General features: G+C 37.0%; 1 protein-coding gene across 1 annotated transcript in view; it reads right to left on the bottom strand.

Moving 5' to 3' along the window:
• The window catches only part of HAUS1 (HAUS augmin like complex subunit 1), a 138,352-nt gene that overhangs the window by 29,349 nt on the left and 94,753 nt on the right, over positions 1-14,250 (bottom strand). The window lies entirely within an intron of this gene.

Raw genomic sequence — 14,250 nt, 5'->3', positions numbered from 1 at the left:
TTGCAAATACAGATGTTAAATACGTTTTATGATTAAAATATTGGCTAGTACTTTCCAAATAACCCTAAATTCTGATTTAAAGCAATATCAAATCAATTTTTACCCAATTTTTATTATCAAATTTGCTTCTCTCTCCTGGTATTCTTTAATGAAGAGCATACCTTGGCAGATAGTGTGCACATTTCTTGGTGCACATGGCAATAAACACAGCTGCCATCTAGTGCTCTTACAAATGTATAATAATTGTTTAAAGTATTTTTTCAAAACTTCTGCCACATAGTGCTCCGGACACATGCACACTCTTGAGCCTACCTACCTGCCTTTCAATATAGTATACCAAGAGAACAAAGTAAATTTGGTGGGTTTCATGTCCCCTTAATTACAGTCAATGTACCCTGTACATCGACTGTCATTTTTATGCTTAGGGGTTAAATAGCGGGGGTCCAGCCAACAGCATAGAGACAGAACTATTTCCGAATGCCTTAGCGAGTGTGGCATGTAATAATAGCTATTCTTATTGACACGTGACATACAGGTTACATCTGTATCGTTAAAGGGACAGTCAACACCAGAATTTATGTTGTTTTAAAAGATAGCTAATCCCTTAATTACCCATTTCCCAGTTTTGCATAACCAACACAGTTATAATAATAAATGTTTTACCTCTGTGATTACCTTGTGTCTAAGCCTCTGCAGACTGCCCTCTTATTTCAGTTCTTTTGACAGACTTGCATTTTAGCCAATCCGTGCTTACTCCTAGGTAACTCCACGTGAGTGAGCACAGTGTTATCGACATGATTCACATGAACTAATGCCCTCTAGTGGTGAAAAACTGTCAAAATGCAGAGGCAGCCTTCAAGGTCTAAGAAATTAGCATATGAACCTCCTAGGTTTAGCTTTAAACTAAGAATACCAAGAGAACCAAGAAAAAATGCATGCCCTATTTGAATCAATGTTTTTTTTTACTTGACTGTCCCTTTAAGTGCTTAAAACAGTTCTTTCCATGAGAGAATACTTGGGAATGCTCAGGAGCGTTCCCGTGTCTTGAGCACTAAATGCAGAAGATTTTTAGAGACATTGTTGCTAACACTTCTGCCACATAGTGCACAAGACAGGCATACCCTCCTGAGCCCACCTCTTTATGCTCTCATGTAGCAAGGTTTTTAACAAGGATACCAAGCAAAAGAGTTAAATGTGAAGCTAAAAGTAACTGATACTTTTTCTTTCTTTTAATTTGTACAATCTATCTGAATCATGAACAATTAATATTGACTTGCATGATCCTTATGGTTAAACTTGTGCTAAATAAAATCATGTGTTCCTGTGTACCTTGACAGCCCCCTAGACATGTGACATAGACAAGTGTCATGTAATATCAGTCTGCATACAGTGTGAAATGGAGTCTTACTTATATATACCTATACTTATTTGCTCATAATGGGTTAATGGGACAGTGAAGTCAAAATTAAACATTCATGATTCAGATAGAGCAGGCAATTTTGAACAACTTTCCAATTTACTTTTATTTTCAAATTTGCTTCCTTTTCTTGGTATCCTTTGTTGAAGCATTAACCTAGGTAGGCTAGTAGGAGCTTAGTAGCGTGCATGTGTTTTTAGCAGTCTATGGCAGCACAATTTGCAACATTGTATAACACTGCAATAAACAATGTTGCAAACACTTCTGCCAGGTGGCTATAGACACATGCACGCTCTTGAGCACACCTAGGATAATTATTTAGCAAAGGATATGAAGGGAACTAAGCAAAATTGATAATAGGAGTACATTGGAAACTTGTTTAAAATGTCATACTCTATCCAATCCCTTTAAGTTTAGTTTTGATTTTAAGGTCCCTTTAAGGAGAACAGATCCATTAGAAAAATGCATCTAACAATTTATCTACAAAATCCCTATACTTTTTTATTATTATTATTATTACTAAGTATTAGGATTAACCCCAAAGTTAAAAATTGATTTAATCTATTTTGATGGTTAAAATGCTCAATCATTACTCACTGGTTTAAAACATAAAAAATACAACTGTATCACCAACAAGACAAATAATGTGCTACAACAAACCATGATTCTATATTTACATATGTAACGTAAGGGACACAGCAGCAGCAGCAGACATGTGACTCCCTAGTGCTGTGACCAATCAGATAAAGACTCCCAGTGCACAGCTCTGTCATTGAGATCACTGTGCAAGTAAAACCTATGCTTCCGGGTCTCGCACAACCCTCCCTGATTCACTGGAAGCAGTCTTGGAGTGACTACAGTTTGCAGTTCCCTCCCATACATGGGGAAAGCCTCTGCAGTATAGCTGGTGTCTGAACCATTCATAGTTTTGTAAATATATAAGAACATTAATTGGTAATAAATTAACATTTTGCTAGTGAGGCAAATGTGTATCTGCAGATCTACATTACACTAACATTTGGCTTTTTATTCATAGATGACATAAAACAGACACAATTCAATATAGCACTAGGTTTCAAAGTCACTCCTGTATGTGTAAATGCTCAGCCAAACTTTTACATTTTTCCAAAGTTACAGTCCTCCGTTTATACGTATGTATAGCACCAAATGCCACAAGAAAGCAGGATCTGTGTATTAGCGGCTCACAGCAAAAATGTTATACGAGTCTTATTAATTAGCTGTCGGTCCGTATATTGACTCACCCCTTCGAGGATAAGCTACTGTCGGGATTAGTAGCGGGCCATCATACAGGTACTGCCTTAGCCCTTCTTTATCTCCATCGACCGACACTTATCGTTAGTCCAGGTTATAACACTCCAAGAGCCTCCTCTGCTCCCGCTACTACTGCAACTCGTGTACCTGGCACCTCCGGATGACGTCAAAGGTCCGCAGCTTCCGACTTCGTCTGTGCTGTTTGCAACTTTGTATCTGCTCCTCTTTTTCTCCTGCTACTTGAAACTCCTGCGGCTGGAACAAAACTGAGTGTAACCGTTCAGGCCAAGGGATCCGAATTGAAAGCAAGGTAGGGTCGTGTAGAACAGGAAAGAAGAAGCTTCCCACTCCTCCATAAATAGTGAAAAAACAAGTTTCCAAAAGAACGAGGACACACAGAATTTGTTGAAAGATAAAACGTTCAATTTATTAGGTACAAACAAGTTTAAAAATATACATAGCAGAGCAGCATCAAAAATGTGCTACGAAAGCAAGTAAGATCACAGTCTTACGCGTTTCAGCATTAATTTGCCGTAATCATAGACTCAAACTAAAACAGACTAAAACAGACACACTCTATTATCAAAGTTTCCAAGAGATTTGCAAGAATATTATTATTATCTTTATTTGTAATGTACCTACAGTGACCAGAGCCTTATACCAGAGTGTGTACAATAAAGGGCCCTGCTCCTCAGAGATCTTACAATTTATTTAATAATACAGTTAGGGGCCGATTTATCATTGTGCAGACGGACATCGATAAATGCCGACAGCAAACGCTGTCGGCATTTATCATTGCACAAGCATTCCTTGTGAAATGCTTGTGCAATGCCGCCCCCTACAAATTTTGCAGCCACTAGCAGGGGGTGTCAATCACCCCGATCGTAGCCGATTGGGATGATTGCTGTCCGCCGCCTCAGAGGTCTTAACACCGCTGCAGTTTCAGGGAAACCTGAAACTACGGAGTTAGATTGCAGCATCCGCTGCTTGATAAATCTACCCCACTGTATTCAGTATTTCCTATAATGGGCTAGATTACAAGTGAAGCGCTAATTTATCGTGTGCCCATAAACGGGTACATTTGCCTGTTTACGGGTACACAATAAATAATTAGCCATTACAAGTGGCTGGTTTTAAATCAGCACTAGCAAATGTTTCAGAGCGTTGCCATGGTAACCCCCAGCAACGCTCTGAAACATTTGCTATGAATTAGAGGTAAGTTCATTGCTGAACCTACTCTTAGCTATCATTGGGACCCCATAACTCCGCTCTGCCCACCCATAGCAAACAAAGCTAATCACCTAAATAACCAAGACCAAGCTAATCCCCGCGATACAGTGCAGCTGATATGCATCATATGGGTATGCTGCCCTGCAGGGCGGGACAGATGCGCTTTCTATATTTCTAACAACAAAGATGCTGTGCGTGCGACAATGCGAGTATTGCTCCTCCTGCCACCTCTAGCTGCACGGTACCTTCATGGATTCTTGCACCGGGGCCCTGAGGTTTCTAGTTACGCCTCTGGTGGCATCTTTATTTTTTTAATAAATAACTGCACAAAGCAGTTATAAGGGGTTAAAGTGAGCAGATCTGGTGTGTTAGAAAAAAAACGTGCGTTGGCATTGGAGCGCAAATATCGAGCTCACGAGAGCACAATTTTGCGCTTCACTCATAATCTAGCCCAATATGTTTATAGCTACACTCATGGACTACAGAATATACTTTTTTTTTCTATTTTAAACATATATATATAGATTACAGAAATGGTACTGGGAGAGGATTGCTGGGACCTTCCTGATTGAACAGGACAGGGAGCTTTCCACAGCAAAAATATTTGTTTAAAAATCTAGGCGGTAGTTAGCCGTACTCAAGATCAGGTGCAGACCCCCAACAACAATTATAACTTCAAAACTTGCTAGAAAAGATAAAGTGCCACAGTAGAGCTATATGAGATACTGTGTAAAGAAGGGGGATTTCAGCACTCAATAGAACTTCATTTTACCCAGTTAGGTGTTTGGCTGGAAGCTATTAAGAGACACATACACGGATGCACATAAGTTCAGATAGCACGACAAATTTATTTACTAAGTAACAAACATACTGAAAAGACATTAGCATCTCGTCTAGGTACTAGAAAATATATTACTACCACTGCAGTGGGATATTATAAACAAAATACCAATCGTAATATATTGCTGAAGCATCAATTATGTAACAACGTTCTATCAATTCATGCACAGCAGGGAGTTGTAGCTATTAACTAAACAGACTGATTTGTGATCATATATACGACCTGTATTAAAGTCCTCCTTATGGTTCAAGGATAGAAAAAAAAAAAACCACAGGTTCATAAAGAGTCCATTTCTGCCTGGGCCCAGGCTCCAAATGAAGACCTTTGTAACAAGACTTATATGCTAGGGCTCCGAGGTAAAGACGTCCTCTCTAGCTAGCATGGATATATGATACTGTGTTGCAAACCAAATTATGTTGTTGCTTATGACCCACGACAAGCGCAGCTTTCCAGGAGACTGCGGTGAGTAGTGGTCCGGGTATCTGTATTAATGCTCACCTCCGTGTCCTCTTTACAAGCGCAATTGAAAACTTCAGTCTCTGGTTCGGGTATAAGTAATGTAATGCTTCCGTGCATTTGTGTGCGCTATTACTAAGTTGAGCACAAATATCGCTTTTGCAAAAGCGATATTTTGCGCTTAACTTGTAATCTGGTCCTTAATGTCTTTTTACAAAAATCTTTCTTCTCCCTTACCTCTCTTCTTGCTTTGCATAAGGCACGGGAGTGTAAAAAAGGCACTGCCGGGTAAATTCAGGTCAGCTGGAGCCAGTGAGGTTTACAGGTTCTCCAGTGATAAGTAAGAATGCAGAACCCCTCCTCCAGAATCCTCACTGGCTATTTCAGATACAAGATGTAAACTTAATGGGACATCCTTGCATTTGTTAGAGCATGTAATGTTTGTGTCACTGGTGCTATATAACTCCCACCAATAGATTAAACACATTAGTAAAGTGTTGTTCATCAGGAAGACACAGATAATCACCCAATCAGACAGTTGCAGCACCACTTTCTGCTTCGGAGCTGCAAGCACTGAACCCAATTTTTTTCTTTTATGATTTAGATAAAGCATGCAATTTTAAGCAACTTTCTAATTTACTCCTATTATCAATTTTTTTCGTTCTCTTGATATCTGTATTTGAAAATAAGGAATGTTAAGCTTAGAAGCCGGCCCATTTTTGGTTCAGAACCTGGGTTACATTTAGCCACCAATATGCAAGCACTATCCATGGTGCTGAACCTAAAAAGGACCAGCTCCTAAGCTTTACATTCCTGCTTTTAAAATAAAGATACCAAGAGAATGAAGAAAAAATTATAATAGGAGTAAATTAGAAAGTTGCTTAAAATTGCATGATCTAGCTGAACTTGGGTTTAGTATCACTTTAACTGGACTTTAAAGGGACAGTAAAGTCAAATTTAAACTTTCATGATTCAGACAATGCATTTGATTTTAAAAACCTTTCCTATTTACTTCTGTTATCAAATTTCTTTATTCTCTTGGTATAATTTTTTGAAGTAGCAGCAATGCACTGCTGGGAGCTAGCTGAATAAACTGGGTGAAACAATGGCAAGAGGCATATATTTGCAGCCTCCAATCAACATCTAGGTCCCAGTAGTGTCAAAATAAAATAAAAGAAGGCGCCACCATAGTGCAGATCAGCAATATCAAAAACAACCCACACTCAACTGTATTGTACTTACAAGATGTAAGGCACTTGATAAGTGCTACAAATGCCTTCTGAGCTATTATAGTCGCTCAGCAAACTCTTCCTCGTACACGCCAGACTCCTCTGTATCCTGTTAACAGCTCTCACTGTGTTCTTTTTGGTACAGTACCACAGGTAGGTCTCAGAGTAGGGATAATAAACTGTTCACATTAACAGTATGTATATACAACGGTCACAATGGTTTGTGTAAAATAATCTAAAATTCCGTGGAAAGTCTGTTATAAGTTAAAAGACTTTATTTAAAAGTAATAAACCACAACGTTTCACGGTCTACAACAACCGTTTCATCAGGTGCATTACATGTTTAAAATTGTCACGGATATAAATACACTGCTCGGCATCCTCAGAGTTGCACTGCACCTGCGCGAAGACCTTTCAATCTCTTCATAGAGTCTAGTCCTGATTTGTTAAACACTGACCAATCACTGTCTCCATTTCATTCACACCTCCAGTAAAGGTAAACATAAATTAAAATGAACTCGAATTGCTTGTTGATCAAAATAGACCTTTTTTTTTACAAGGAACCATCATTTTCTCACTGATCACAATCAATTTTATCGATCATTTTCAACAGGTTTTCAAGAACATTTTACATTTATTAAATTCAACACCTAAATTTGATTGATAAAGTCTCAAACTAGCCTTTATGACATATTGGAAAGTATTCCAAGAGGATTTGGAATAATTCTATTTATGTTGCACATATGCAAGACACAGTCAACATTTAGAGGTGTATTTGTATACATTGTCTAGATTCATTAAAGCTCTCTTCATCCCTATAGTCCATCTGCAGTGAGCAAGACGCAAATGTGCCTATTGTATGTATATGTATTTAATACAATTTCCCATACAGCTAATAGGATCTGCAGGAAAAGCAAGAAAATGGAAATTATGATCGCAACATGTAGAAACTGTGCGTAGCAACCGCATTCTAAAAATGTTTGTGTTGAATTCAAACTTGCATTGTCGTGATTGTCAGTTACAGTACTATCAGCTTTGTGACTGTATTTCATTTTTTTCTTTCTTTCTTCTGTTGGCGATCAAGATATTTTGCAATATTTTTTTTTTTTTTTAAATGAGAAGGTACAAAAGTCATGTTTTGAATATTAGGGACATGCAATACTCAGGACCCCTTGACGTTACCTTTTTACAGTAATGGAAATTAAGTAAAGAGAAACTCTACAGTGAGGTTTTCCAGTTTTGGCCCCATATTTGTGGCTTCGTTATTGCAATAGAGGAAACCTCATCACTTTCACAATTTACAGTATAGGAACTATTAAAATTGTGTTCTAGAAGATGAGATAGGTTTGTCAGTATATTTATACGTTCTCAGCAGTGCTCTCCATATAATATGTCAGTATATTTATAAGAATCTCAGCAGTACTCTCCAAATAATATGTGAGTATATGGCAGGGTTATAACTTAATATATTTAACAATCTTTCTTTAAACTAAACCCACAATCAAATATGCATATACTAAGACAATAAAATTAATATAAATTCCTGAATTCTTTATTATTAGTTAATATCTATGAACACATTGAAATATATTTGTGGGAACCAGAATATGAATAAATATTATACGCATTTAAAAACTATTAAAATATGCTATGCAGAGTTCATACACGTTTACCTTATTCACAATAGCCTTTCATTCAGAGTTGCATTTAAAATATCACAATGAGACTTAAAGGGCCACTAAACCCAAAATCTTTCTTTCATGATTCAGATAGAACATACAAATTTAAACAACATTACAATTTACTTCTATTATTTATTTTGCTTCATTTTTTAGATATCCTTATTTGAAGAAAAAGCAATGCACATGGGTGAGCCAATCACATGAGGTTTCTATGTGCAGCAACCAATCAGCAGCTACTGAGCATATCTAGATATGCTTTTCAGCAAAGAATATCAAGAGAATAAAACAAATTAGATAATAGAAGTAAATTAGAAAGATGTTTAAAAATGCATTCTCTTTCTAAATCATGAGAGAAAAAATGTGGGTTTCATGTCCCTTTAAGATAGCAGCTACTAACATTCAGCAATACAATTAACAGTGCTAAGTTAAACAATAGTACAATATACACTTCTATTAAAACATCAAAAATTGTATATATTATTTGTGCCAATAGCCAAACTCTGAATTATAACTCTATATTTGCACAGATAAAACAATTTAGCATTAAGGATATATGTTTAACAAGACTATGAATATGAGCTAAAATACAAATTGCTCTTTAAATGTATTTACTACAGCAATCTTTTAATACATTACCAAGATGAACACCAATCGATGTCTAGTATTTCTTAACAGGAACAATCTCACCTCAGAATACAAAAAATTGGGGATATCCGCATATGGAGCATAAGAGTAGCTGTTTGCTTTATAATAACTGCAGCAGTTATTTTCCTTCAGGATTAGCCAGAGTTAGCCAGCAGCCTATTTTTTTCCCTCTATGCTTGGGGTTAAATCATCTGATCTCACCCCTCCCCTTTTTTTTGATCAGTACCCATCATTGGTGAGATTGGGAACGCCCAAACGGAAGCTTGTCTCCATTTGGGCGTTTCCAATCATGTTGTCAGGGAGATGCATCCCTGCAACAACCTATCGTCTCTTGGCTGTAATACCTGCATTGCAACACCGGATTTTGTCCATCGGGGGCAGCATGACAACAACACAGCAATACATTTCACCATCCAACATTCTTAACAATTCAATATTTCTATGAAGTGGTTATTCATCAGACCATAACTTCCTGCATCAATCACTTACAATATTAATTGTAGATGGGGTAGTATCATTTTTCTGATTATTTTAATATGAAACATCATGTGTCTTTAACATTATATTATATTAAAGTAATTTATATTGCTAACTATTCAAGATTGATAGCATTTAAAATCCTGGGGCGCGATCCGATATACGGCGTAGTTTGCGGCGCAAGCGAGGGAACCCGCGTCGCCCGCAGTTTCAGCTCGCAACTCGAGCTATCCAATATACGGCGCCGTCAGATGCTAACGTGCCGTAAGTCGGATAAACCAGCGATGTCCAGAAATCTGCGCAAGTACAAATTTCTGGCATCGCCAGTGACTTGCGCCACGTTAGAAACTGCCGGTGCCTACAAAACCTGACTAAAGTATGAAATCACCCGCACTGTCTAACACGCCACCTAAACATAGCCCGACACGTCTAACCCTCTATCCGCTATCCCCCCTCACTAGCCTAACAATAAAAAATGTATTAACCCCTAAACCGCCGCTCCCAAACCCTGCTGCAACCTAATAAAGTTATTAACCCCTAAACCGCCGCTCCCGGACCCCCGCCAGCTATATTAAATCTATAACCCCCTAAAGTGAGCCCCTAACACCGCCGCCATCTACCTTACCTACCCCCTAAAGTGAGCCCCTACCCCGCCGCCATCTATTTTAAAATTATTAACCCCTAATCTAATCCCCCTACCCCGCCGCCATCTATATTAAATTATTTAACCCCTAAAATAATAAACTATCCCTACCACTAAACCTAAGTCTAACCCTACAAATAGCCCTGAAAAGGGCTTTTTGCGTGACATTACCCCAAAGTAAACTGCTCTTTTGCCAGCCCTTAAAAGGGCTTTTTGTGGGGCATGCCCCAAAGAATTCAGCTCTTTTGCCAGCCCTTAAAAGGGCTTTTGGCGGGGCTTTGTCACAAAGTAAACAGCTCTTTTGCATCTAATCTAAATCCCCCTACACCGCCGCCAGCTATAATAAATGTATTAACCCCTAATCTAATCCCCCTACACCGCCGCCAGCTATATTAAATACATTAACCCCTAATCTAATCCCCCTACACCGCCGCCAGCTATATTAACTATATTAACCCTAATTCTATTAGGGTTAATATAGTTATTATATATATATATATATATATATATATATATATATATATATATATATATATATATTAAGTATAATAACCCTATCTAACTCTAACATCCCTAACTAAACTCTTATTAAAATAAATCTAATAATATTATTAATTAAAATATTCCTTTTTTTTTTTCCAATAATTTTTTATTGAGGTTAAAAATCAAAAAAACAAAAAACATCAAGCGTGATGAATTACAACAAACATATACATATGAAAAGAAAACCTAGCAAACAGGTTGCTGCAAAATAGCAAAATACAGTAAATAAACCTCACATTTTCTATTTTAGTTACAAAAAAAAAGAAAATTTTAAACCTTATATTTCCAAAAAACAAAAATAAGAGATAATCATTACGCAAAAATACAGTAAAAAGAAGGAAGAAAAAAAAATACCCCCACACAATTTATTATAGAGATATGCTTATTACTAAAGGCTCATAGATTACGTGAGATCCTTCTCTCACTTGACCTAAAGGAAACAAAATCGCACAATTTATTACAGAGATAAACTTATTACTAAAAGCTCTTAGATTACGTGAGATCCTTCTCTCACTTGACCTTACTTCTCGCCTATATAATAACATAACAAGGGGGGAGGGAGAGGGGAAAAAAATAATAATTAAATATTCCTCTCTTTTCTGTTTTCATAAATGGATAAAACACAAAAGTTAAATATCTCTCTCTCGATCCCGACCCCGCCCGCCTACCCACTCCATCCCCCCCGAAAGTTATCAACTAGTGCTCCCTCACAGTGCCCTCAATCCACGTATGTGGAAAAACATTAAGTAACGTTAATTCCGCAAAACTCACCGAGGAAAGAAAGGGGGAGAGTATCCTTTTTTGCAAGGGATATGGCTAGGACAAAATAACTGGTGTCCATTTCAATAGAAACTTCTTGATCCTTCTCTCCGATACATCATAAAGATAAAATGATTCAAAGACAATTTGATCTTGCAAAAATCTAAAAACCATAGCTAATCCCGGCATCCGCCTAGCCTTCCAATTTTTGAGAATACAGTATCTAACAGTAAGAATAATAGTATTTAAACTATTTATGGTGTTCACATTAAAGGGCTCTTGTGGAGGACATAAGAAGATGACATCTTCCGCTGATAGAGCAATTGATACTTTGTATAGTTTGTTAAACCAAAATATAATCTTTAACCATAATTGTCTTACCCTAGGGCATGTCCAAAACATATGAAGCAGGTCAGCCCTATCATGTGAACAGCGGGGGCATACACTAATAGAAGTCGGGTAAAATCTGGAAATTTTCCACGGAGAAAGATAAAAATTATTAATCAATTTCATGTGAGATTCATTCCAAGATACCGGAGCTTTACACTTACGTAAAGAGACAAAACTCTGAATAATCTTATCATGATTTACTGATGGGATTAACGACAGCCAGGACCTACAGATATTATCCCTAATTACGAGACTCTGCTTGGTCAACATGATATCATACATCAATGATATTGAAGAGTTTCCAGCCACAAATTTTCGTATAAAAAGCTTGATAACCGACCAGTCCGAGAACGAGGGAGAGGGCCAGCTTTGTGATAGGACAAAGTGGCGAATTTGAAAATAAGCAAATAGATTAGATCTAGCCAAGTCATATTTATTAAAGATCGTATCCACTGTTAATAATTGGTCATTCTCATCTAGTAACTGTTTGACGTAATGTAGTCCTTTATCAGACCAATCTTTGAAAACTTTTTGATGGAGGCCGGGCAAGAAATTAGGATTATTTACAATAGGCAACCATTTGGAAAATGAATAATCTATATTTAACATTACGCAGAACTTTTGCCAGGCAAAAACTATATTTCTAACAGTAATAAGACATCTAACATTCTGAGGCAACTTCTGGACATAAATATGTAATATAGCTTTTAACACAAATGGGGCAATCAAATGATTTTCTAATTCTTCTGATGAAACTAAATTAGTACCAGCAATCCAATCTATTGCCGTTTTGACCATGGCAGCTAAATTATACAATTTAATGTTAGGAAGCGCCAATCCCGCCGATCCGGAGTTTTGCATTAATCTAGCCAGCGCAATTCGGGGCTTTTTATTGTTCCAGATAAATTTAGAAACTTGAGAATTAAAAAGCTTTAAGTCCTTATTCAATAAGAATAAAGGCAAATTCTGGAGTGGGTATAACAAACGCGGAAAAATTATTGATTTTATCAAATTGACTCTGGCTGTGATAGATAATGGAAAGGTAGCCCAGAGTTGTAAATCAGATCCAATTTTTTGGAAAAGGGGCTCAAAATTGGCTTTATACCAGAGTTTCGGATTTTTATGCAAAACCAAACCTAGATATTTAATAGTATCAACCAATTTAAATGGGATATCGAGGCCTTCCAACTGAGAATTATTATACACATTAATTCGCTCTTTTCCAAGTTTATCTTATAACCTGAAAAGGAGCTGAAGACTTTTAACACCTGTAGAATCGTAGGAATAGATTGCTGGACATTGGTAAGAAAGATCAACACATCGTCTGCATAAAGCAACTTTTTAAGACGGTATATACCGAATGGGACTCCAATCAAAATATCTCTGCAGCGAATCGCAAGAGGTTCCAAAGCTATATTAAAAAGTAAAGGAGAAAGAGGACACCCTTGCCGAGTGCCTCTTTGTAATATTATTTTAGAGGATAAAGACCCATTAATAAGTAAAAAGGAAATTGGTTTATGATATAATCTAATAATAAATTGTAGAAATTCCCCTTTTAAGCCAAACTTCTCCATCGCCCTAAAAAGATGTTCCCACACAATTGAATCAAAGGCTTTGATCGCATCCAGGGAAAGTATTGCAGTCCCTTGCCATAATGGCTTCTTCCTCTCCTTATCCACATTCCAGGCATAATCTAAAAAATTAATCAATTTGCGAGTATTCTTAGCTGGATTTCTAGCTACCATAAATCCAGTCTGATCTGGATGAATGATTTTATGTATGTGAGAAGAAAGCCTTGAAGCAATAATAGCCATTAAGATCTTATAATCTGTGTTCAGAACCGAGATCGGCCTATAAGAGGCCGGGTCTTCGGGATTTTTGCCTTTCTTTAAGATGAGCGAAATATTGGCCGCAGAGAAATAGCTAGAAATCACATTATTAGACATATAATAATAATTAAAGAGTTTTTCTAAGGTAGGCAAAAGGACCTCGCCAAGACATTTATAAAGCTCCACTGGAAACCCATCTGGTCCAGAAGCCTTATTCATCTTCAAATGATCTATGGCTTTTCTAATTTCATCAATAGATATTGGAGCATTGATCGATATTAAGTCTTCGCTACTTAATTGGGGCAACTTTAACATGGACCAAAAGGTATCTTGGTTAATAATATCTGTCTCTACTCCAGAGTATAATTGTTGATAATAGGCAAGAAATGCCTCCATAATACCCTTCGTCTCCGTATATCTTCCCTTTTCAGTTTGAATCGCAGGAATGATATTTCTCTTTTTTCTAACCTTAGTGAGTCTCGCTAGATATTTAGCGGAGGAGCCATGCAATCCTTTAAATTGAAGATTTTTTCTTCCTTCCTCCTCCAAAAGTTTTTGTTTTAAGAACAAATCTCTTTCCTTCCTATTGTCTTGATATTTCTTCCAGTTTCCCGAAGTGTGCCTCAAGCAATATTTTCTATATGAGTTCCTAATTTTATTCATGATTTGGGTTTCCCATGCTTTACTCTTTTTCTTCGCTATACTAATATATGATTGAACTTCTCCCCGCATTACAGCTTTAAAAGCTTCCCAAAAAATTTCCGGTTTATTAGCATAGCTTATATTATCAGAGTAGTATCGTTGCCAGAGGGATCTCAAAAAATTAACAAATTTAGG

Source organism: Bombina bombina, chromosome 2 (genome assembly GCF_027579735.1).
Source record: "Bombina bombina isolate aBomBom1 chromosome 2, aBomBom1.pri, whole genome shotgun sequence".
Lineage (NCBI taxonomy): Eukaryota > Metazoa > Chordata > Amphibia > Anura > Bombinatoridae > Bombina > Bombina bombina.
The sequence above is the reverse complement of the archived record's forward strand: the minus strand, read 5'-3'. Positions and strand labels throughout refer to the sequence as shown.